The 27,291-nt window shown below is 39.8% G+C and overlaps 1 long non-coding RNA gene across 7 annotated transcripts in view; it reads right to left on the bottom strand.

The window, feature by feature from the left end:
* Nucleotides 1-27,291, bottom strand: part of LOC134357214 (uncharacterized) — a 267,924-nt gene that overhangs the window by 159,986 nt on the left and 80,647 nt on the right. For 4 of the 7 annotated variants that reach the window (XR_010020564.1, XR_010020565.1, XR_010020570.1 and 1 more), the window contains exons 3-4: nucleotides 11,495-11,593; nucleotides 10,368-10,607 (exon numbers count right to left, since the gene is read on the bottom strand). This is a non-coding gene — a long non-coding RNA (uncharacterized LOC134357214). The remainder of the gene's footprint in view (nucleotides 1-10,367; nucleotides 10,608-11,494; nucleotides 11,594-27,291) is intronic. The other 3 variants (XR_010020566.1, XR_010020567.1, XR_010020569.1) reach the window with 2 other exon arrangements.

The following is a 27,291-nucleotide window of genomic DNA, read 5'->3' as shown; positions in this document are numbered from 1 at the left end:
TGACTTTCTTTTTGTAACACATATTTTAGTAGATCAACAAACAAATTTATTGTGGACTAAATTCTGTCTTTAGCAGTAATTCTTACTTATATTTTAAAGTGGATGTGTTTAATTGTTTACAATGTTATATTTCAAAATGAACAAAATAAAAGAATTTTTTATTCCACAAATGCATTATCTGCTCTTCAGTATTAATTTCTCAGTCTCTTTTTAATCACTAAAGATTTTATATGACAGATAATAAGGAAATGTTGCATGCGATATTTTTTAAAAAATCATGTGTTACCTATTCAAATCAAACTGAGCTATTGTGTCAACTTATTTCTAAAAATGTAAATTTCGAGTATAATTTGCAAATAATCTGTCAATACAGTTTTAAACCCAAGGTACATGCAGAGTGTTTTTAAATTTAGTAACCACTTGCATAACTAATAAGATGTTAAAAGATAAAACTAGAATTCTTTTGGTTGTAATATATTTATGATTGAATCCTCACAGTGTTAGAGCAGTCATGGACATCATCTTATGCAGATCAGATCGCATAAAGGAAATGAACGCTTCTTCTGCCTAAACTCCTGCTGGTACGGAAACTATTCTGTGATAAACCCGATGCACTTAGATAAGCTCAAACTAATTTATATCTCTTTTTTTTAAGAAAAAAGCAACTGTCTCCATATTTTAACTGCAAAGTCATTTTCAATTAATTTGTCATTTTGTTAGACCGTCTGAGAACATCTGAACATATCAGTTTCTTTCTTTGACACAAATACACTGGCTTTTTGGTTAATGTTTAAAAAGCTCATCCTTGATCATACCTTCACATGGCCCTGACTAAAGTTTGCATTGAAATGAAATTATATTGTACCAATTGCCTTTTTGTCCAAGCTTTGATCTATTTAAAAATATGCAGTATAAGAGAGAATATTCAGCAACTTCAACAGATTTCATTCAGCTAGGATGTGTGTAGTAATTTTCAAAAGTTCCTCATAGATACAACCAATGTATAAAAGCTATCTCATGTATTTATATATAATTGTGCATCTTTTTAATTATTTCATTCTTTATCCTATTGTGATTTTTTTTGGTGCTGCATCAGATTCAGTGTGACAATTATTTTGTTCTACTTTACACTTGTGTACTGGAAATGACATTAGAGAATTTGAATCTTTCTAGGGGTGCCTCACTGTAATGCTGTCTTGTCTTCCATATAATAATTGACTTGTCTTCTGTGTCTTAATTGGGTGACGGTTCTTACTTGAATTGAGAAACTCTATATAGTACTGTAAATAAAACTGTGCCACATTGTCTGTAATCCACTGTTTAAACAACAATGGAACAATATAATTTATGCCCCCTGACATATTTCATTGGTTGTTTCGTTTCCTCATTGGTTCTTTGTCTTCTGTAGTCAGGAGGAATTCTGTGAGAAGTGGGTGGGGTCAGATTTGCATTAATGTTAACAGACCTATTTGCACTTGAATGTTGTAGCCTGTAAGTGCTTAGTTAATTTACCAATAAATCACAGATAAAAAAAAGATAAAATTAATTCATGGTGTAGTCAAATGTTACTGAGGCTGATACTGAGCAAGAAATGAAACAATCTAAGAAATCAATTGACTTATTTTATGAAGAGTTAAAGAAATTGTAATGAAAATGAATTCAATATTACAAAGATCACAGATGTCACAAAATCTACGGCAGAAATTGCAAAAATTTGATAAAAATACATTTCATTTTTGCAAAACTAAGCATTGATGTGTATAAAACTATTTAGGAGGATTTGGTTTAAGGTTGTCCACTGTACCAATGAACAGTTCTTTCCACAAGCAAATCCTAATGGATGCTTTTGTTATTTTTCCTTTCGTTAAGCTCGAACCATGCCTTTGCCTCTGTATTACGAGGTTTTGACGTGGAAATACTATGACAAGCTTGGCTTCTCCCAATGCAGCTGGCACTGCTGATGCCAAAAACCAAAGCTTGCTGTAATGGAATCATGGGATACTTGCTCAGCACAGAGTCTTGCCTGTTTGGTTCCCACCCGCCTCAGAGCACTCGTCTCTTGTGCCTCAGTCCTCCTAATGAGAGGTAGTGGACAATGCTGGTATTGTTGCTTCTGTTTGGAATCTTGTGTTAGAAACAATTGCTGTTTACCCAAGCATTTGTCCTGCCCAAACTCCATTGGTAATTACTTCTCGAGCTCCTTATTAACACGGCTTGTGTTCCAATACAAAGACCCATTGAACCAGAGTTTGGGTGTCTTGTATTTAGACTTCATCTTCTTGCAAAACTATTACCTACACAATTTATATATATTTGCTGTTTGCACTATTGTCTTGCAAATTGTTTGTTGCTGCTGTGTCGTCTGTAATGCTATTGTCCTGTGTTTTATGCTTGGCACCAAACCATAATCAAATCTGTTATGTTTCATATACTGGCTATAAAGTGATTTTAATTCTAGTATATCTCACCTACAGTATGTAAAATAAATATTGTAGATGCTTGCCATACTGTGTGAAAACAACAACAAATACTAACAGGAATATTATAATGAACAAAATCCTGGGAAAAAATATCTTTAAATATCTAATGTTCTAATTGGCCTTGGTAATTATACACAATCGCAGTAGAATCTACTGCAGATACAATAACTATAAAGCCTGCTCAAGAACTATTCATATGACTAATATCTTTGCTTTGGTGTTAACCGAAGAAAAATAGAATATTTACTACGTCTTTTTGCACTTTTGTGTTTCAGAATTGCAAAGTCAGATATACAATATGTATTTTTGTGCCTCTCAAATGAGTTGCTAATATTATGCAAAATAGCATATGAATATGCATGATTATGGATCTTTGCAGTAAATTTTCTGAGGTGGCATTTGTGGAACAGTAACATGCATCTAAATAACAGCAACATTCTGATTCTTTCTATTCTCGCATAAAATATTACAAAAATGTCCAAAATATACTTAGCTTTTATTTCAATATTTTAGAATTAATCCTCCATATTAATTTGACAATTATTTTTGATTTGATATTTAAAGAAATTTTCACTCTCACACAGGCTTTGAATTGAGGTAGGTTTGCCATTTCTGTTAACTAACATAAGAAGAATTCATGATAATTATCAACCTATCAACAATCAACTAGAAATGGCTAATATAATGGCATATTATACCTAGGACATGCCCTCTTCTCATTGTTACCATCAGGAAGGAGGTACAGGAGCCTGAAGGCACACAGTCAGTGATTCAGGAATAGCTTCTTCCCCTCTGCCATCAGATTCCTAAATAGACATTGAACCCATTAACAATACCTCACTGCGATTTTTTTTTATTATTTCTGTTTTTGCACTACTTAATTTAATTTAATATACATATCTATACTTACTGTAATTCAGTTTTTTCTATATTTATCATGTATTGCATTGTCCTGCCGCTGCAAAGTTAACGAATTTCAAGGCATATGCAGGTGATATTAAATCTGATTCTGATTCTGATTGTGATATCACAGATCTCAATGTAAATAAAAATGGCAATTTGGAAATGACATGCCATATCTGATCTTAAGCAGTTTTGAGGAATAGGCTATCTTTCCTAATAATTCCAAAGGAAGCTATCTCGAGTACTAACTTTTCAAAATCAGAAACACAGTACTGAACAATCTAGTGTCATTAACCGGAATTTTTAGTGGGCTTATAATAAAGACATATTTACAAATGGGTTGAATATCCTGGAGTACATTGGGCTGGTGCTACAGACCACAAATTTTATGCAATTTCATGGCACATTTGTTATCTACCAGCAGACCACTTCATTTTTATATCCTCATATTCTCTGACACAAACACCAGCCCCTTTTAACTATTTTAAAATATGACTAATTGGCTAAAGGAAATATAGTTATTTATTACTGTGTATTTATTGAAAATATAATTAGCACCACACTTGTTTTGTGCTGCTCCTATTCTCAGCAGTGCTTGAGTTCAGTAAGAACACAATATCTGCTGTCTTCTTGCATGTTAATATTCTGCTTGGAGCTTCCTCCTGAATGAACAAGATTTATACCAGGCACCGAGAGTGCCTAAACCTCCACTGGCTTCCAGTTAAAAGTGCTATTTAACAGTGTAGTGTGGATTAAATAAAATTTATATTTCCCACAAAATATCACACCAGCTTTGAAAGCAGATGCTGCGTTACAACTTTCAAGTCCTAGGGTCACACCTACATAATTGGGCGAACCTCAGTTTCACAGAATGACCATCCTGGCATGAATATTTCGATTATAATTAGTGGGGCCTGCTGAGAAGACATGATGATAATGGAATAATAATAAACGAGGATATGCATCAGCGTGATAGAAACCAGAAATGCTGAGCATCTCACACAACACAAAGGGCAGAGCTATAAACTGGTTACTATAACAATAACATTTTCCCATGCAGATCTGGCCATGTCCAATGACAATGTATGCAAATAGCATGGTACTTTATTAATATTACAATCATTTAATATCAATAGATTTCAATAACTGAAATAAAGCTAATTAGTAGGTTTGACTACATATTTCTGTAAAAGGTTCCAATAATACAATATAATAACCAGTATCAAGATAAAGCTAAAAACTATATTTTCATTTAATATGTTTACACTTAACAAGTATATTGCCTACAGGTCAACTGGAGTCATTTATTTTGTAACACAGACATGAATTAAATGTTCTTGCATATCTTAAAGAAAAAATTATATAAAAAGCTGGCAGGAAAATGGTTATCTGGTTAAATCCTTAACTTAAATAAAATCTAATGGCTGTATATATTTCAATTTATTCTGTGAAAGGCTGTGGACTTTGCAAGTAAAAGCTAAATTCACACTAAAACTGCATTTTATTCTTTACTAAGTAGTTTCAATATTTACAAGGAAAGCCCCAGTTTTGAAACCAATACGTTTTATTTCAGCTTTTCTTTTAAAGAGATAGGTTATAAAACGTGATCTGTGAATGATTAAATAGCTCATGTATGCAATATAGTATTACAATTAAATACTGTTACTCTATAATCTTGGGATTCAATTTTATGAATAAAACAAAGAACTTTGCACAATATTTCACTATAAGTACCAATTAGACAGAGTTGCTCATTAGCACTGCCAATATTGAAAGTGGTACTTAATAGAGAATAGTCACTTCCTGACTCCTCTATCCTTTACCACTCTATGTATTTTCCATATCTTTGGTATCTCCTGTTTGTGTAGGCACAAAGCCATAACTAAACCAATAGGGTGGGTGGGTGGGTGTGTGTGTGTGTGTGTGTGTGTGTGTGTGTGTGTGTGTTTGTGTGTATGTATGTGTGAAACGACCCACAATGATTCTATATTTCAAGCTGAGAGACCAAAAGAAATCAGGACACATGATAGAACCATAAATTGTGTTTTGAGAATATATAATACATTCTATCCATATCCAAGGAAAGTTTGGCAAGTTTTGCATGGAAATGTAAAATGTTGTCATGCCTTCTTATGAATGAAATCATACGTTACACGATTACACTAAAGATATACTAGACAGATTAAATTTAAAGTGACCCAATAAGTGAGAAACATACTAATAATCAGTGTTGGAATACTTAGTGTAAGTGGTGAATAAAAGAAGTTCATAAACTTAAATTACTGTGTCCTATAATCCTTCAATTCAAATAGAAATACAATAATATTTTTACACTTCTATACATCATCAAATATATTGAGAAAAGTGCTTGTCTAAAATTATCAAAACTTTCCACTGTTTTATATGCAGGTCCGCACAAGTGAATAGTTTTAATATCCAGTTTAGAACTCAATGACTCAGGAACAAATTTCAGTGTCTATGTTTCATTTAATGGCTTCAATAAAATCAGCTTTGTCCCTTTCCATTTTATCACACAAAATACACATTCAACCCTCAATAAGCCAGACTAAAATTTACTTCTCTGCAGCTACCATGTTCGTGTGAAATGAAGATGTTAGTTATAATAAACTTTAAAATGAACTTATATTGTAGAAATTGTAAATGGTTTGAATTGAGCTAAAATCTGCTTTTACATAGATGGTGCTTATAATGAATCATATTATAACTATAAATAATGGATTTTTAAAAAGTGATTACTTTGATCTTTAACATTCGCAACGTAAATCAGAACAAGCAAAAGGCACAGAGTAAAACATACACATAGACTTTTAAGATTTTTGCACTGCAGAATTACTTGCCTATTAAAAAAGGAACAAACAACAAAATTGAGGAAACACAATAACTTGAAGTGATCTGAAAACAGTTCATTAAAATTGGTCACTGCAGTCAGCTGATTAAGCGGCAAGGTGAAAGTTAACCCAGGCGAAAGGAATAAAAATATTCCAACATCGTATTATAAACACTTATTTGCAGAAACCCGAAAATCAAGCATACTCAGTTTATTTTATCTACAACAGAAAACAAACTTTCCTTTGGGAGGTCTGTGAACCAAATAATAAATGTCAGTTCTAAATCCTCTATGAAAATCATTTCGGCTTAATCCCCTATATTCTGCAGCATGCAAATAAGCACCAGGGCCTACAGACTGCCGTCATAGATGCAGTCAATTTACAGACACTGAATTATGTGCTGTGGGCTCTCTCTGTGCCCCTCCCCCGTCGCCTGAACTTGATCGCAGCTGCATACGTTACAGACAAAACCACAAACCGAGGTAACATATCATATATTGCATGCTGTAAATTAACTTGACATTTGATGCAGAGAAACTATGACCATACCAAGAACCAAATAACATTAGCATTCATTTTCTGGATTGTATGTACTGTGGACTTAACCCATTATCTGAACACACACATGAAATCATCATAGCTTCATCTCTATGCACAACTCTAAAATTCAATCATTGGGCTCTCTTCAGGAGAAATGCAGAATATTTATGGGTTAATGAGATGCATGGTCCATAAATTATTGGGCTAATTTTGAAAGATCTTTTTGATGTACTTAGTCAAGCACAATCTTAACAATATGTGGACTGTGTTCCCTAGGATCTTCAAACCAAGAATCACACTTCTAAATACACATTTTTCATTTGCTCCAAATTTTTTCTAATATTATCATATTTTACAACTTGCTGTTTTGTGTTTTTTAAATAAATATACAGTATATACTAGTAAAATATACTTAATATTCATGGATTTATTTACAGTTCCCCATATTGCAAATCTCACATCCAACTGCATATCTGTGTTTTGTATTGGTGTCATGTCTATATTCCTGTGGGAATCTTCAATAAGATTTTTGATAAATCAAGCTTTAACAGGCAAATATCGCCATAATGCATTCCATATTTCCATATTACAGTTTTCTATTTGAAATGAAACATAACCACGGAACTCTATTGTTCAGATTATTCGCTACACACATATAATAAAGGCCTACACGTTAAATTTTGATTTTTAACTGAAACTTATTTTTAATTGGTTTGGAGGGTGCCATTTTGTGCGAATATTTTATAGATGATTAATGGCCAAGTTTTGACAGGCTGAAGGAGGTGTCTTTTTATGTTTACAGTATTCTGTTGTATCTTCACAACCTTTCTCTTTCACGTGAAAATGTTGCTTCTTATTAGAAAACAGGAACATTTTGGAGCTCCTATTTAATCAAGCCGATTATTTGTTAAATTTCAGAATTACTATTTTCAATCATTAGGGAAGAATATTATTTGTTAAATTTGGCCTGCAAGTTGAAAAACAATTCTTAAAACCCTTCGCATATCTAGGTACTAACTTCCATTCAACCCAACAATCGATCCAAAACTTCAAAGCCAGCAAAATGAATACTAACATGCAACATTTATGTTTTAATTGAACTGAGTTTTTTGTTTGATAAATAGATTGTAAATGTAATGGGAATGAGAGTAGAGGACGGCTACACCTTCTGTAATTCAGTCTTTCGTTAATTCTCCTTTATTGTGCATTAAGATCTTGACATGAATGTATTAACAGCGGGGTTGCTATCACTAGGAAGTATAAAGAGCTGTCAAAATTCTTGTTGTAGCTTCTCATATTTATGGGAATTTAATTAAGGAAGATTTTGCAGTCAGGCGCATTTGCAATTCAAGTCAATGCCATACATTATATTCATAGGTTCTACCAAAGGCAGACTGAGATTTGTTTAAAATAACAATGAAAATCGTCAACACAAATGATTAACGGAAATTATATTCCCCACATCAGCTTATATGCGGTTTTCAGCACTACGTTCCTGGTCATTTGATAAGTGATTTTAAAATTGTAAATGAAAATGTTCTGATTTATAACTTAGCATTCGCATGTATTCATCCTGGTTATAACCTTTGTTCTAGGTGGGGTGTGGCTTAACTTCACACTAAAACATTGGTGGAAACAATTAACACTTGGGTATTGACTTGTTCACTGTAATAATCATATTTCATTCACTACGCAAGCACCTATTCCTCATTACTGTATTAGAAGCCATAAGGATATTACTCCCATGAATCTGAAATGATTGACACTTCAATGAGCAAATCAGCACTGGAATACCAAATATTTAAATTTGAATATGTGCAAGAGTAGGGGGGAAAGGTCTGTCAGCAAATTAACTACATTACAAAGTGAATAAGAATGTTCAATATTTTATACTGTTAGATATAAAAAAAGAAGCACTAGACTTCATTTTAGCTTTGTAGTTCACTGTGCAAAAATGGAACAAATTAATTACAGCAATGAACCACAAATATAATTTTGTAAGACATTAATTTGCTGATACAACTTTTTTTGTGCAAAACAATTTGTTTTAAATTATAAATTATTAAAAAACATGCAAGTGTAGCATGTTATTGTATTACAGTTGTGTATAATATTGATATTGAGTAAATTAAAATGATACTAGGTTCGGTGTGAATTATTATGAATAGGATCAGTAATTCAGTTTGGATGAACTTACTACATCTCAGTTTTTTGCTGAAATCTTTGTTATGCCTTGAATATGTTTATTGAAAATTTAAATTCTAATTATGTAGTATTATAATGCTGGGAATGTGACATAGACTAATTTTATCCATATGTGCTTTGACTTACTACAGTTCTTTGACTCCATTTCATGCAGAATTAATACAATGATGAAGATCATCATATTGACTTCAGACCTGACACACCCACATAAGATAATGATTACCTTTGCATGCATTTTGTCACGTTACGGGCTTTGACGTTGCAACAGGCAGAAACAAACTCACTGAATTACAGGTAGCAAGTTAAAGTGTCACTGCTGCTCATTGTATCGATTTGGGCATCATCCCTGTTGCTGATCGGCGGGATGCGCCAGCAGGGGAGCAAAGCCGTAAGTATCGAGCAGCAGTTAGTTACTTTGCTTACTTCAAAGGAGATGCGCTCTGTGACTACGGCAGCCTTTGGTAGTCATTCAACCAAAGGATGTGGCTTTGGAAACAAATGAAAGAGGAATGGCTCCAAGCATGGCACTTTTCACACATGCTGCTTGACCACCTGAGTATTTCCAGCATTTTCTGACTTATGCTTAAGGTTTCCAGAATCTGCAGTTTTTTCTAAGTTATCATAGCATGTATGAGATAGTGATGAGGAAGTATACAAGAGTGAGAGAGATTGACTGGTCGAGTAGTGTCACAACAACCTTAAACTGAACATCTGTAAGACCAAGGAACTGATTATGGACATCAGGAAGGGAAATTAAGGGAACACACACAAGTCCTCATCAAGGAGTTAGCAGTGGAAAGGGTGTGAATGTCTCAGAGGATCTAGTTTGGACCCAGCATGTTGATGAAATTATGAAAAATGCACAGCAAAGGCTATACTTCATTACAAGATGGAGGAGATCTGGTATGTCACCAAAGACTTGCAAGTTTCTATAGATGTATGGTGGAGAACATTCTAACCAGTTCCATCACCTCCTAGTATGGTGTGGCCTCATCACAGGATCAGTAAAAGATGCAGAGGGTTGCAAACTTAGCCAGCACTATCCTCCCCACCATTGAGGACATCTTCAAAAGGCAGTGTCTCAAGAAGGTGGCATCCATCATTAAAGAACCTCACAATTCAGAACATGCCCTCTTCTTATTACTACTATCAGAGAGAAGGTACAGGAGCCTAAGAAAGCACACTTAATGTTCTAGGAATAGCTTCTTCCCCTCTACCATCACATTTTCAATGGTCCTTGAACCCAAGTACACAACCTCAATGTGTTGCTGCTTTTCCACCATTACATATATAGTTGTTATTGTAATTTATATATTTTTATTATTATGTATTGCACAATACTGCTGCCGCAAAACAACAAATGTCACGACATATGCCAGAGATGATAAACCTGATTCTGGTGTTCTGACTTTCTGGAGTTGGCATGGGAGTTAGATCTGGACTGAGCAGCTCCAATATTGCAACATCAAACTGGCATCATAATCCACTTGCTCTCCGTATTTCCAGTGGCCATTTGTCACACACACACACCCTCATCAGCGTGGTAACTGAAAATCATAAGTCTGCAGATGGTGGAAGTCTGAAGTGAAAGACAGAAAATGCTGGGAACACTCAGTAGATCAGGCAGCAGCTGCAGAAAGAGAAACAGAGATAACACATCATGATCAAGACCTTACATTGGAATTACTTCTCTTGTTGCAGATGCTAGCTGGTCTTCTAAGGGTTGCCAGCATTTTTGTTTTTAAAATAGGAAACTTTGACCAAATTACCCTACAAGTGTGAACATGTGCCATGTGTACAATGCTGGAGCCCTATAGAAACTCCTAGCATCTCAAATAATAATTTCCTTTGTTGCAGATGTTTGACAACATCACAAACTCAGTCTGGATTTGTCAAGGCATGAAGGGATATGGGGAGAAGGCAGGAGATTGGGACTGAAAGGCTATTGGATCAGCCATGATGAGATGGTGGAGCAGACTCTATGGTCCAAATGTCCTAATTCTGCTCCTATATCTTAAGGTCTTATGGTTTTATAATAGTTGATATTTTTTAGCCAGTTTTGCTCCATTTACGTTATAGCAGCTGCCTGACGTGCTGAGATCCTCCAGCAATATTTTGTGCGCTGCCCCAGACTTTTTGCTGGGCCTCTTCGAAACGATCTGCAATAATATCTCTGCATCAGGAATCCTGATGACATACTGTCACTACCTTGTCAATTATAATGGATCAGCAATCAATGAGCTGTTTTAATACAATGTGTCTGTAAACATTATCCTAGGGACTCAAAGGAGGTCGAGGGATGTTTTAGATTTTTGTCGACTTTCTTTGCTTCAATTCCCTATGAAGATACAAGTTTATTTACTCTGCCCCCTCCCCTCTATGTTTGCACATCCAGATTTATCCATTCTGCTGCTTCCTTTGGCTTCAGGCATGTAGAACTTTGCTGGGACCAATACTGTCAACATACACTCAGCTGGACATACATCACATCATATTTCTTCCTTTCAGCACTGTTACCTTAGATTGCCAGAGCAGACCTCATACTGTTTAAATTCCAGGAATATGTGCAGCACTTCTCTCATTCTTGTCATAAAGAGATACTAGGTATCTTCTGTGCTGAAATGAATAATTAGAAATGGATTTTAGTAAGATGGCATGCCGATCAAGATCACTTCAATGCATTTATGTTAATCTTACGCTTTTTATTAATTTGCATGTATCAATTGGGGCCAATCCACAGGATCATAAAGAAAAGCAGTAAACTCAGCCAGCCACACCATGGGCACTAGCCTCCCCACCATCGAGGACATCTTCAAAAGGCCTTGCCTCAAAAAGGGCATCTATGACGAAGGACCCCCACCAACCAGGTCCTCAGACACTAACTCAATATTTTAGGAACAGCTTCTTCCCCACCGACATCAGATTTCTGTCTCTGGTTTTGCACTACTTATATATTTCTTATTATAATTTATAGTGGATGTGATGTACTGTGCTGTACTGCTGCCAGAAAACCACAAATGTTATGGTATATGGCAGTGATAGTGAACCGGATTCTGATTCAAATTAAACTTTTTTATTATTCTTCTCTCTACCTCGTGACACAGTAGTGTAGCAAACCAGCATAATACTGTACAGCGTTCAATTCCCAATGTTTGTATGTTCTCACAGTAACTACATGGGTTTCCTCCCACATTCCAAAGACGTACGAGATAGTAAGCATTAGTAAGTTGTGGGCATACTATGTTGGCACCAGAAACACAGTAACACTTGCAGGCTACTCCAAACTTATCTTCAGACAGCGTTGGCAATTGAAGCAAATGTCACAATTCACTGAGCCACTCCGTGACCACTTTGTTAGGTACACTTCTATACAATACCTACTTGTTAGTGCAGTTATCTAATTAGCCAAACATGTGGCAGCAACTCAATGCATAAAATGGTCAAGAGGTTCAGTTGTTGCTCAGACCAGACATCAGAATGGGAAAGGAATGTGATCGAATTGACTTTCACCATGGAATAATTGTTGGTGTCAGACTCCCGAACCGAAGTGTGGATAATTCATGCACCACCACACTGAACTGATCTCACAACCTAAGGACTCACTTTCAAGAACTCATGTCTCAGTATTATTTCTTCCTTTCTTTCTTTTTTTTTATTTTGTACATGCACAGTGTGTTTTCTTTTGCACATTGGTTCTTGGTGAATAGTTTTTTCATTGAATTGATTGTACTTCTTTGTTCTACTGTGAATGCCTGCAAGAAAATGAATTTCAGCGTAGTATATGATGACGTGTACATACTTTGATTACACATTTACTTTGAACTTTGGTTCAAAGCTTAGACACAAGAGATTCTGCTGGAGCTGGAAATTTTGAGCAAACAGCACAAAGAGCTTGAGGTGCTCAGCTAGTCATGCAGCATCTATGGAGAGGAATAAACAGTCAACATTAATCTCATTGGTGCTGAATTGTAGAAGGGGGATTTCCGAGTGCTTACGAGATGGCTTTTTAGAACGGCTTGCGGCTCAGCCTGCCAGAGGATCAGTTATTCTGCATTGGGTGTTGTGAACAGGAATTGATTAGAGAGCTTAAGGTAAAAGTGACCATAATTTAAGAAGGAGAAGCTAAAGCCAGATGTATCAGGATTACAACGGAGTAAAGAGAGTTACAGAGCCTTGAGAAAAGAGTTGATTAGAAAGGAAGAACACTGACAGGGATGATAGCAGAGTTGCAATGGCTGGAGTTTATAGAAGCAGTTCTGAAGGCACAGGATACATACATCCCAAAGAGGAAGAAGTATTATAAAGGAAAGATGACACAACCGTGGCTAACAAGAGAAGTCAATAGACAATAGACAATAGGTGCAGGAGTAAGCCATTCGGCCCTTCGAGCCAGCACCGCCATTCACTGTGATCATGGCTGATCATCCACAATCAGTATCCAGTTCCTGCCTTATAACCTTTGATTCCGCTATCTTTAAGAGTTCTATCCATCTCTTTCTTGAAAACATCCAGAGACTTGGCCTCCACAGCCTTCTAGGGCAGAGAATTCCATATATCCCCCACTCTCTGGATGAAAAAGTTTTTCCTCAACTCCGTTCTGAATGGTCTACCCCTTATTCTTAAACTGTGGCCTCTGGTTCTGGACTCACCCATCAGCGGGAACATGCTTCCTGCCTCCAGCGTGTCCAATCCCTTAATAGTCTTATATGTTTCAATAAGATCCCCTCTCAGCCTTCTAAGTTCCAGAGTATACAAGCCCAGTCGCTCCAATCTTTCGACATATGACAGTCCCGCCATCATAAAGCCAACATAAAAGCCAGAGAGAGGGCATTTGATAGAGCAAAAATTAGTGGGAAGTTAGCGGATTGGGAAGCCTTTAAAAACTAACAGAAGGCAACTAAAAAAGTCATTAAGAAGGTAATGATGGAATATGAAAGTAAGCTAGCCAATACTATTAAAGAGGATATCGTTTTTTTTCAGGTACATAGAGTGTAAAATAGAGGTGAAATGGATAACGGACCACTGGAAAATGCTGCTGGAGAGGTAGTAATGGGGAAGAATGAAATGGCAGAAAAACTGAGTAAGTATTTTATATCAATCGTCATTGTAGAGGACACTAGCGGTATGGTGGAAGTTCCAGGTATCAGGAGGCATGAAGTGAGTGAAGTTACCATAACCAGACAAAAGGTTCCTGGGAAAATGAAAGGTCTGAAGGTAGGTAAGTCACCTGGACCAAGTCAAGTCAAGTCACCTTTTTTTAATTGTCATTTCAACCATAACTGCTGGTACAGAACATTGAAAAAATGAGACAATGTCTTCCGGGACCATGGTGCTACATGAAACAATACAAAAACTACACTGAACTACGTAAGAAAACACACAGAAACTACACTAGACTACAGACCTATCCAGGACTGCATAAAGTGCACAAAACAGTGCAGGCATTACAATAAATAATAATAAATAATAAACAAGACAATAGGCACAGTAGAGGGCAGTGGGTTGGTGTCAGTCCAGGCTCTGGGTATTGAGGAGTCTGATGGCTTGGGGGAAGAAACTGTTACATAGTCTGGTCGTGAGAGCCCGAATGCTTCAGTGCCTTTTTCCAGATGGCAGGAGGGAGAAGAGTTTATATGAGGAGTGCGTGGGGTCCTTCATAATGCTATTTGCTTTACGGATGCAGCGTGTGGTGTAAATGTCTGCGATGGCGGGAAGAGAGACCCCGATGATCTTCTCAGCTGACTTCACCAGATGGAATACATCAATGAGTTCTGAAGGAGGTAGCTGAAAAGATTGTGGAAGCATTAGTAATGTTCTTTCAAGAATCACTAGATTCTGGAATGGGTCCAGAAGACTGGAAAATTACAAATGTCAAAGGAAACTACAGGCCAATTAGTCTGACCTCAGTGGTTGGGAAGATATAGGAGTTGATTATTAAGAATGAGGTCTCAGGGTACTTGGAGGGATGTGATAAAATAGGTCGTAATCAGTATGATTTCCTCAAGGAAAAATCTTGACTGACAAATCAGTGGGGATTCTTTGAAGAAGCTACAAGCAGGATAAATAATGGAGACAAAGGCTGGCTGCCAGTGACTAGTGGTGTACCACAGGGATATTTGTTGGGACTAATACTTCTTACATTATATGCCAGTGATTTAGAGGATGGAATTGATGGCTTTGTTGCAAAGTTTGCAGACAATATGAAGATAAGTAGAGGGACAGGTAGTTTTGAGGAAGTAGATAGGCTACAGAAGGACTTAGATAGATTAGGAGAATGGGCAAAGAAATGGCAGCTGGAATGGAATGTCAGGAACTGTCTGGTCATACTCCTTGGTCGAAAAAATAAAAGGATTGACTATTTTCTAAATGGAGAGAAAGTACAAAAAACAGGTGCAAAGGGACTTAGGAGTCCTTGTGCAGGATTGCCTAAAGGTTAATTTGCAGGTTGAGTCTGTGGTGAGAAATGCAAATGCAGTGTAAGCATTCATTTCAAGGGGACTAGAATATAAAAGCAAGGATGTAGTGTTGAGACTTTATAAGGGATTAGTGAGGTCTCCCTTGGAGAATTGTGAGCAGGTTTGGACCCCTTCTCTTAGAAAGGATTGCAGAAACTGGAGAGGGTTCAAAATAGGTTCATGAAAATGATTCCAGGATTGAATGGCTTGTCATATGAACACCGTTTGATGGCTCAGGGCGTGTATTCACTAGAATTCAGAAAACTGAGGGATGACCCCATTGAAACCTATCGAATGGTGAGAGGCCTTGATGGAGCTGATGTGGAGAGGACGTTTCCGATGGTGGGAGCGTCTAAGAACAAAGGACACAGATTCAGATTAGACACAAACACAAGGAAATCTGCTGATGCTGGAATTTCAAGCAACATCGGTCTCGGCCCAAAACGTAGACTGTACCTCTTCCTGGAGATGCTGCCTGGCCTGCTGCATTCACCAGCAACTTTTATGTGTGTAGCTTCAGAATAGAGGTGAGTCCTTTTAAGATGCAGATGGGGAGGAACTTCTTTAGCCAGAGAGGTGAATCTGAGGAATACTTTGCCACAAGCAGCAAAGGAGGCCAAGTTTTTATGTATATTTAAGGCAAAAGTCGATAGATTCTTGATTGGTCAGGGCATGAAGGGACATGTGGAGAAGGCAGGAGAATAGGGCAGAGAAGAAAATTGGATCAGCCGTGATGAAGTGGTGGAGCAAATGCAATGGGCCAAATCGCCCAATTCTGCTCCCATATCTTATGTCTTATAGTTTCAACCCAAGACCTTTCATCAGGGCAGGAAAGAAACATGAGAGAAGCCAGAAAAGAAGGTGTAGGAGAGGAATGAATTCAGGCTGGCGGGTGACTGTCGAACTCAGGTGAGGAGGAAGGAAGGGGTGTTGAAGTATTAATCTGGGAGATGATAGGTGGAAGAGGTAAAGGGCTGAAGAAGGAATCTAATGGGAAAGGACAGTAGACAAAGTGTAGGACGAGGGACACCAGAGGGAAGTGATGGACAGGTAAGATGAAGAGAGGGGATGAAAGAGGAACCAGAATGGAGAAGGAAAGGGAGAGAAGACTGAAAGGGTTCAAAACTTATAGGTATTTGCAGCCATTAAATTTGGCCTCAGGTACAGAGATGGTATATTGATAAATTAGTTATTACCATCATATGTACTGAGATACAGTGGAAAACCTGTCTTAAACAGTATAGTTTATGTTAATCATTTCATCACAATGCCACATTGAGGTAGCACAAGGTAAAGCTATGCTGAATAATCTGTTTCTGTTACACAGCCAGAGTATGCAGGTAAACAATGTCATAAGCAAGGTGATAAACAAATAGATTAAGACCCTAGGCCACACACACAAAATGCTGGAGGAACTCAGCAGGCTGGGTCGCGTCTATGGAAAAGAGAAAACAGTCGATGTTTCGGGCTGAGGCCCTTCATCAAGACTCCATAAGACCTCATCCACCCTGGAAAAATCCCTCTTCTCCCCAGTCCCTTTGGACAGAAGTACCAAGAACGGATTCTATCCAGCCATTATAAGACTACTAGTATGATAAGGTGGATTCTTGACCTCACAATCTACCTCATTATGATCTTTACTGTCTACCTGCACTGCCGCTTCTCTGTAGCTATTGCACTTTATTCTGCATTCTGCTATTGTTTTACCTGGTTCTACCTCAAAGCACTGTGCAATGATTTGTTCTGTAAGAACAGAAATCCTTTCACTGTAACTTACTACATGTGACACTAATTAACCAATTCAAATATGACCTGCTGCAGATCTATCTGTCTCTGGTATCATTTTGGTACAAAGCTAGAATGAACTTGATGGGCCAAGTGGCCCCTTTCTGTGCTATAACAATTCTGTGTTTGTGTGATTATATGATAGCAAAAATAAAAGGGGCCGACGTGAAATTTGTTGTAAAATATTCCTTTCCACACTTCCAGCCATAGCATACTTCCCTGTGGACAGATGTAGCCATTAATAAACCAGGCAGTGATCTGAATGGAACATCCTCTAGGCCTTACGAGAGAAAAAGATGATGGATTCTGTGAAATGGTTCCCTGAGCAAACTAACAAAGTCATTTTGCAGAATGCTTCATCTCAGGAATGTTCACACAAGCCACTAGGCCTTTAATTGGCTGGGCAATGAGAAGAATTCCTCTACTCCGTACACCCACCACTGGCAAGGTCCTACACATCCAGTTGTATCGTCATGGTGACCGCACACTTTGCTCAAGGCAGCTTCTGGGGATGAGGCTGTCATGCATCTGCCTCTGGTTTGGATGCTTGCCAAGAAGTCCTGGAGTGAGATCTCTTGCTCTTCATTCCAAAACGGTGGCAGAACACAAGATGATCAATTTTGAACTCTGGCCTGTCTGCTCAAGTGCCAGAACATGTAAGATAAGCTTTACTTGTCACACGTACATCAGCACATAAAGTGAAATGCGTTTTTTGTGTCAATGACCCACACAGTCCAAGGATGTGCTGGGGGCAGCCATAAGTGTTGCCATGCTTCCAGTGCCAACATAGCATGTCCACAACTACCTAACCCTAACACAAACAACAGGAATTCTGCAGATGCTGGAAATTCAAGCAACACACATCAAAGTTGCTGGTGAACGCAGCAGGCCAAGCAGCATCTATAGGAAGAGGCGCAGTCGACGTTTCAGGCCGAGACCCTTCGTTCGTCCTGACGAAGGGTCTCGGCCTGAAACGTCGAATGCGCCTCTTCCTATAGATGCTGCTTGGCCTGCTGCGTTCACCAGCAACTTTGATGTGTGTTGCTTAACCCTAACGCATATGTCTTTGGAATGTGGGAGGAAACGGGAGCACCCAGTGGATACCCTCACAGTTACAGAGAGAACGTACGAACCCTCACAGTTATAGATTACAAACTCCATGCAGATAGTGGCAGAATTGGACCCAGGTTGCTGGCACTGTAATAGCACTAGGCTAACTGCATGTAGGTGAAGGAAAATTGATAGTATGCCCATGAAATTATATTGTAACAGTGACCTTCTTGATTGTACATGTGAAAATTTTATCAATAAAGTAAAACTTTAAAAAAATAATTAATTGCAACATGATATCACAAAACAGTTTATTGGAAGAAAATAAATACTGATAGTTTCTGGCTTCTTCCCCTTTCCTTTCCACTCCTTATGGTTCCTTGAAAGTGAGTCCATAGTGGTATCAGTTCAGAGTTGAGGTGAGCAAAGTTATTCATGCTGGTGACTTTGTGATGACATGGTGCAAAATGCAGGTAATATTGAGTATATTAGAAAGCAACATTGTTAATAAATAGAAGTAACTTTTATTTATTGATTTAGTGATCCAGCATGGTAACAGGCCTTTACAGCCCAATGAGGCCACATTGCCCGATTACTCCCATTTCACCAATCAGCCTTCTCACCCGAACCTCTTTGGGAGGAAAGAAGAGCAGCTGGAGGGAACCCACGCGGTCATGGGGAGAACGTACAAACTCCTTACAAACAGCAGCAGGTTTGAATCCAGGTCACCAGTGCTGTAATGGTGTTATATTTTTGTGCTGCCCAGTTTACCAGAAGAAGTGCATAAAAGACACTTACGCTGATAAACTTCTCTAGTTCTTTTGTCTCCGTCATTTCCAGTCCTGATGAAGGGTCGCAGCCCAAAGCATCAACTGTTTATTCCCCTCCATAAATGCTGTCTAACCTACTGAGTCCTTCAGCATTTTGTGTGTTGCTATTTGGTGATTTCTTTGTCTAGAACTTACAAGGAAAGTTTATATTTATGTCTCAACTTAAGATAATAAAGCATCCAAAAATGCACTGCCCGAAAAGAATTAACTCCAGCAAAGAGTTACAGTATTTGGGCTGATGGAAAAAGCATGGCCCAAGCACTGAGTAATCCTGGGAAAGAACTTCCAACCTTAAAGATGCTGACATTTGAACTTCTGGATTCAAGTTGGATAGGGAAGGAAATTGGGAATGTTCAGTAGACCAGAAATGAATGACACCTGAGATTTTGGAGAGTTGTGGGTCCACAGGAGAGCAGATGGGAATAAATACAGGTAAGAATGAGCAAAACTAATTGTTAAACCCAAAGGTTAAGGCTAGAAACTGAAGCAATTGTTATTTGACCTTGGGAATAGCTGTACTTTGAAAGTTCAAAGTTCAAAGAAAATTTATTATCAAAATACTTTTAAGTTACCACTTACTAACCTGAGATTCTCTTATCTTGTGGAAATTCTCAGTAGAAGAAAATACAATACAATAATGCAAAAAACTACAAAGACTGACAAGAAAGCAATGTGAAAAAGAAAACAAACTGCAAATGCAAAAGAAAACAAATAATAATAATGAATTAACAGTAAGTAAATAATGCTGAGAACATGAGTTTTAGAGTCTTTGAAAATGAGTCTATATGTTGTGGAGAGAGTTCAATATTGAGTGCAGTGAAGTTACCCACACTGTTTCAGGATAACATTGTGCATATTAGAGTATATTGTGCTGGGAAAGAAAGAGGGGATTGCAAGTACCTTTGTAATTAAATCTGAACGTCTCTGAAAGCCATTGTAGAATATTTGATGAAGTATTGTAAAATTAATCTGATTAACACTAACCTTGTAAGACCAAAGGCAGGATGAGCTGAGGGCAGGGCCGAATTATATGATGGAGAAGAGCAGGGACATTGTTTAAATTAACACCTCCTGTGCAAGGACATGGGGAAATGAGTGAACAAACAAGTGCTGCACACAAGAGATTCTGCAGATGCTGGAAATCCAGAGCAGCACACACACATATTGCTGGAGGAACTCAGCAGGCCAGTCTGCATTTATGGAGAGGAATAAACACTCGATGCTTTGGGCTGACTCCTTACATCAGGAGTCCATCTGTCTGATGAAGGGGCTTGGCCCGAAACATTGACTGTATAAACAAATATTAGTTGCTTTGCCTCACCCTGTGTGTACATTATAATGTTATGAACAGGAGGAAACCGCTTCGACAGAACATTTCAGATTGCTTAATGTCATTTCCAGTACACAAGTATAAAGGAAAATGAAATAATCGTTACTCTGGACAAATTGTCAAACTTGAAACATGTTTCTAAAAAAAAATTAAACTCATCCTCTGTATCATTTCTCGTCCCTTCTTTCAGAAGTGGTCTTCAGTAGCGCAGTGGTTAGCAGAACTCTTTACAGTGCAGGAGACCCAGGTTCATTTCCCACTGCTACATGTACGTTCTCCCCATGACTGCATGGGTTTCCTCCGGGTGCTCCGGTTTCCTCCCATAGTCCAAAGGTGTACAGGTTAGTAGGTTAATTGGTCATTGTAACTTGTCCCATGATCATGCTAAGGTTAAATTGGGGATTGTTGGGCAGCCGGGCTCGAAGGGCTGGAAGGATCTATTTAGCGCTATAATCTCTAAATAAATAAAATTATTCCACCAATATCTAAAATGAGAAACCAGTGATCTTAGAAAATGACTGCTTTACCTATGACTGAATTACTTTTGATTATAAGAACAAGCAAAGAAAGTTTTCAACCTATTCAACCAATGTCATGATTCAATTTGGACGTTTCTTCAACATGTCCAAATGTGATCTGGTGAGAAAGTAACTGATGGAATTCATCACCGCAGATGTTTGGGGTATATTTAAAGCAGAGGTTCATAGCTTCTTGATTAGTAAGGGCATTAAAGATTACGGGGAGAAGGTGGGAGAATGAGATTGAGGGGGGATAATAAAACAGCCACGATGGAAGGGCAGAGCCTAATTCTGCTCCGTTATCTTATGGTAAATTTAAAGGCGATCTAAGGGGTACATTTTACCACAAGAGTTGATGGCTATATGAAAAGAGCAGCCTTCACAATGCTTAAAGGATACTTGGACAGACCATTAAACATGAAAAGCTATAGAGGAATGTGGAGTTAATATAGGTAGATGGATTTAGCATCGATAAGCACCACAAGATCGGTCAAAAGGGTCCTATTCTGAGCTGTATAATCCTTGAGGCCATCTGTTGGTTGAGGTCAACCATGGATGTTGGTCTCAACTGTCTACGTGATACGCAGGCCGGTATGATATGGAGAGCAAGCTGTTGCCCCTGTAGCTTAAAGGAACAGCAGAGATTGATACAGTCTGGCATCAGCAGCAGCTCAGGAGTTGCCAGTCAATGTTGAACTCAACCTTAGAGACTCCAGCTCTGGACTTTTCCTTGGAATTTACTCCCAAAGCCCTTCCATGAGTGGGTGTAGCTGCAGCAGCGGAGGTTTGAGATCAGAACTTTCTTTCTCTTAGATAAGTTGCCAACCACAGCTGTTGAGCTACATCTTCCCAAAGCGAATGGTTTTAAGACGCCAGTAACCCGCCTTTTCCCCTTCTCCTGAAGAAGAAACAGTTCTGTCGTGCTTAGTAGCTAAGCCGCACGTGAAGGCCAGGAGCTGGACTTAGTTGTCAGAGGCTATTTGGGATGCACGCCATTGGGAGCTTTTACTAGGTAATGGGAGCTTATCCTCACTACTGTACCCAGCTATAACAACATAAGGAATATGTATGTTTCTAAAATTGTACAAATTAATAGATGAAACTTTATAGAAATCACTTAAATCTACAGAATGTAATGTGCATAAAATCGGTTTGAAAATTGCAGCCTAATATCAGAAAAGTATTTTGAAAAATTATGTTGGTTGGATTTAATAATCTTCCTATTCTAAAAAATAAGTTTACAGAAATACTATAAAACTTTCATGGAAGCATTTCAAAGCAGAAGACTGAGAAAGGTCAAAACCAAAATATATACTGTACATGCATTAGTTTTCCATGTGCAAGGCAAAGGTGGGAGAGAGGGTGCTCCAGTTTTCATAAGACCTTTCAGCCCATCAAGTCTGCTCCATCATTCTATCATATCTGATACCCCTTTCAACACCATTCACCTACCTACTCCCCATAACCTTTGACACCCTGATTAATCAAGAACATTTCAACCTCTGCTTTAAATATATCAAATGCCTTGGCCTTCAGAGCCATCTGTGGCAATGAATTCTACAGACCCACCATATTCTGGCTAAAGAAATTTCTTCCAACTCTGGTCCAAGGGTGCCCTCGGAGGCTGTATCCTCTTGTCCTAGACTCCCCCACTATAGGAAACATTCTCTGCACATCCACTCTACTCAGGCCTTCCAATATTTGATAGGTTTCAATAATGATCCCTCTTATTTTTCTAAACTTCAGTGGGTGCAAGCCTAGAGCCATCAAATGCCCCTCATAAGTTAACCCATTAATTCCTGGGATGATTCTTGTGAACCTCCTCTGGACACTCTCCAATGCCAGAATGTGGTTTCCTCGCCCACTCCAAAGACATACATATTAATAAAGGTTAATAAGTTATGAACAAGCTATGCTGGCACTGGAAGCATGGTGACACCTGCGGGTTGTCCCCAACATATCCTTGGACTCGATAGATTGTTCACGCAAATAATGCATTTCACTGTATGTTTAGATGTTTCAGTGGAAAGCAATGTGCAAAAGTCTTTGGCTCATACGGTCACGGTGCCTAGGGTTTCTGCACAGCAACACACATCAAAGTTGCTGGTGAACGCAGCAGGCCAGGCAGCATCTCTAGGAAGAGGTAAAGTCGACGTTTCGGGCCAAGACCCTTCGTCAGGGCTAACTGAAGGAAGAGTGAGTAAGAGATTTGAAAGGAGGAGGGGGAGATCCAAAATGATAGGAGAAGACAGGAGGGGGAGGGATGGAGCCAAGAGCTGGACAGGTGATTGGCAAAAAGGATATGAGAGAATCATGGGACAGGAGGCCTAGGGAGAAAGAGAAGGGGGAGGGGGGAAAACCCAGAGGATGGCAAGGGGTATAGTCAGAGGGACAGAGGGAGAAAAAGGAGAGAGAGAGAGAGAATGTGTGTATATAAATAAATAACAGATGGGGTATGAGGGGGAGGTGGGGCATTAGCGGAAGTTTGAGGCCAATGCTCATGCCATCTGCACAGTACTGTATTTGTCAGCATGGAGCAGAAAGCGAGTTTGTCAATTCGTTGAGAGCCAAGTTAAAGGTGGTGATGAATCAGCATACAGGAGAAGAGACTGAAAATTTGGCTGACTTGTGTCATAACAACAACCTCTCACTCAATATCAGCAAGACCAACGAACTGCTTACAGATTCAGGAGAGGGAAACCAGACGTCCATGAACCAGTCCTCATCAGAGGATTGGAGGTGGAGAAGGTTAGCAACTTTAAATTCCTGGGTGTTACTATCTCAGAGGACCTGTCCTGCACACTGCACGTAAGAACAATTACGAAGAAAGCATGGCTATGCCTTTACTTCCTTAGGGGTCTGCAGAGATTCGGCATCACACTTAAATCTTTGACAAACTTCTGTTGATTTGCAGTGGAGAGTATATTCACTGGCTGCATGGAAACACCAATGCCTTTGAACAGAAAATCTTACAAAAGTTAGTGGATTCCTCCTAGTATATTACAGGTAAAGCCCTCCCAACCATTCAGCACATCTACTTGAAACACTGTGGTAGGAAAGCAGCATCCGTCATCAGAGATCCCCACCACTCAGTCCATGCTCTCTTCTCCACACTCACAACACGCTGGAGGAACTCAGCAGGTCGGGCAGCATCCATGGAAACGATGGGTCGACGTTTTGGGCCGGAACCCTTCGTCAGGACTGTAGGGAGAAGGGGCAGAGGCCCTATAGAGAGGTGGAGGGAAGGTGGGAAGGAGAAGGCTGGTAGGTTCCAGGTGAAAAACCAGTAAGGGGAAAGATCAAGGGGCGGGGGAAGGGAGGCAGGGAGGGGATAGGCAGGAAAGGTGAAGGAGGAATAGGGGAAAGCACGATGGGTAGTAGAAGGAGGCGGAACCATGAGGGAGGTGATAGGCAGCTGGGGGAGGGGGAAGAGTGACATGGGGATAGGGGAAGGGATGGGGAGAGAATTATCGGAAGTTGGAGAATTCTATGTTCATACCAAGGGGCTGGAGACTACCTAGACAGTATATGAGGAGTCGCTCCTCCAACCTGAGTTTAGCCTCATCATGGCAGTAGAGGAGGCCATGTATGGACATATCTGAATGGGAGTGGGAAGCAGAGTTGAAATGGGTGGCTACTGGGAGATCCTGTCTGTTTTGGCGGATGGAGCGGAGGTGCTCGACGAAACGGTCCCCCAATCTGCATTAGGTTTCATCAATGTAGAGGAGGCCACACCGGGAGCATCGGATGCAATAGATGACCCCAACAGACTCACAAGTGGAGTGTTGCCTCACTAGGAAGTACTGTTTGGGGCCCTGAATGGTGGCAAGAGAGGAGGTGTAGGGACAGGTGTAGCACTTGCGCTTACAGGGATAAGTGCCAGGTGGGAGATCCGTGGGGAGGGACGTGTGGACCAGGGAGTCGTGGAGGGACCGATCCCTGCGGAAGGCGGAGAGGGGTGGAGAGGGAAAGATGTGCTTAGTGATGGGGTCCTGTTGAAGGTGGCGGAAGTTGCGGAGGATAATGTGCTGGATCTGGATGCTAGTGGGGTGGTAGGTGAGGACAAGGGGAACTCTGTCCCTGTTGTGGTGGCGGGAGGGTGGGGTGAGAGCCAAAGTGCAGGAAATGGAGGAGATGCGGGTGAGGGCATCATTGATGACAGCAGAAGGGAAACCACGATCCTTAAAGAAAGAGGAAATTTGAGATGTCCTGGAACGGAAAACCTCATCCTCGGAGCAGATGCGGCGGAGACGGAGGAACTGGGAATATGGAATGGCATTTTTGCATGTGGCGGGGTGGGAAGAGGTATAGTTGAGATAGTTATGAGAGTCAGTGGGCTTGTAGAAGATAGCACCTCCGCTCCATCTGCCAAAACAGACAGGATCTCCCGGTACCCACCCACTTCAACTCTGCTTCCCACTCCCATTCAGCTATGTCCATACATGGCCTGATGAGGCTAAACTCAGGTTGGAGGAGCAACTCCTCGTTTACCGTCTAGGTAGTCTCCAGCCCCTTGGTATGAACATAGAATTTTCCAACTTCCGGTAGTTCCCTCCCCCTCCCTTCCTCTATCCCTATGTCACTCTGCCCCCTCCCCCAGCTGCCTAGCACCTCCCTCTTGGTTCCGCCTCCTTCTACTACCCATTGTGTTTTCCCCTATTCTTTCTTCACCTTTCCTGCCTATCACCTCCCTGCCTCCCTTTCCCACCCCTTTATCTTTCCCCTTACTGGTTTCTCACCCAGAACCTACCAGCCTTCTCCTTCCCACTCACCCCCCACCTTCTTTATAGGGCCTCTGCCCCTTCTCCCTACAGTCCTGACGAAGGGTTCCATCCCGAAACGTCGACTGATCTTTTCCACGGATGCTGCCCGACCTGCTGAGTTCCTCTAGCGTGTTGTGAGTGTTGCTTTGACCCCAGCATCTGCAGATTATTTTGTGTTTACGTCATGCTCTCTTCTCACTGCTGCCATCAGGTAGAAGGTACAAGAGCCTCAGGACTCGCACCACCAGGTTCAGGAACAGTTACTATCCCTGAACCATGAGGTTCTTGAATAAAAGGGGATAACTACACTCACTTGTCCCATCATTGAAATGTTGCTACAACCAATGATCTCACTTCAAGGACTTTTGATCTCATTATTTCATTTTCTAGTTATTTATTGCTATTTATTTATATTTGCATTTGTACAGTTGTCATCTGCACTCTGGTTGATGTTTCATTGATCCTGTTATAGATACTATTCTGTAGATTTGCTGAGTATGCCCACAAGAAAATCAATCCCAGGGTTGTATGTGAATTTTGATAATAAAATTTAATTTGAAAGGATGTTGGGAATGGGGAGGGTGGAGTGCCACGAGAGGGGTGTGGGACAGGTGGCAGAGAAGTATTGTCAGGGGTGGGGTGGCGGCTCAGGGGCAGACATACCAGGCAAGGTCATTTGATTCCAAACTATTGGTTTATTGATCATTACAGAATGTCTCTCTGGTGCTTCCTGCTCCCTTCCCTCTCCCCTCCCCTTTTTATCAACCATGATTCCCTTTGCCCTGCCCCTTCTCACTTTCAGTCCACAATAGAAACACAATAGTCCACAATAGGAATTAGTTGTTGACTTCAGAAGGAGTAGCGGACCGCACGACCCAATTTACATCGGTGGTGCGCAGGTGGAACAGGTCGAAAGCTTTATGTTCCTCGGGGTCAATATCACAAATGACCTGACTTGGTCCAACCAAGCAGAGTCCACTGCCAAGAAGGCCCACCAGCGCCTTTATTTCCTGAAAAAGCTAAAGAAATTTGGCCTGTCCCCTAAAACTCTCACTAATTTTTATAGATGCACCGTAGAAAGCATTCTTCTGGGGTGCATCACAACCTGGTATGGAAGTTGTCCTGTCCAAGACTGGAAGAAGCTGCAGAAGATTGTGAACACAGCCCAGTACATCACACAAACCAATCTTCCGTCCATGGACTCACTTTACACCGCACGCTGTCGGAGCAGTGCTGCCAGGATAATCAAGGACACAACCCACCCAGCCAACACACTTTTCATCCCTCTTCCCTCCGGGAGAAGGCTCAGGAGCTTGAAGACACGTACGGCCAGATTTGGAAACAGCTTCTTTCTAACTGTGATAAGACTGCTGAATGGATCCTGATCCGGATCTGGGCCGTACCCTCCAAATATCCGGACCTGCCTCTCGGTTTTTTTGCACTACCTTACTTTCTATTTTCTAATTTCTATTTATGATTTATAATTTAATTTTTTAATATTTACTATCGATTTGAAATCCAGCGAGCGGGAAGCACAGAATCAAATATCGTTGTGATGATTGTACGCTCTAGTATCAATTGTT

Source organism: Mobula hypostoma, chromosome 16 (assembly GCF_963921235.1).
Source record: "Mobula hypostoma chromosome 16, sMobHyp1.1, whole genome shotgun sequence".
Lineage (NCBI taxonomy): Eukaryota > Metazoa > Chordata > Chondrichthyes > Myliobatiformes > Myliobatidae > Mobula > Mobula hypostoma.
The sequence above is the reverse complement of the archived record's forward strand: the minus strand, read 5'-3'. Positions and strand labels throughout refer to the sequence as shown.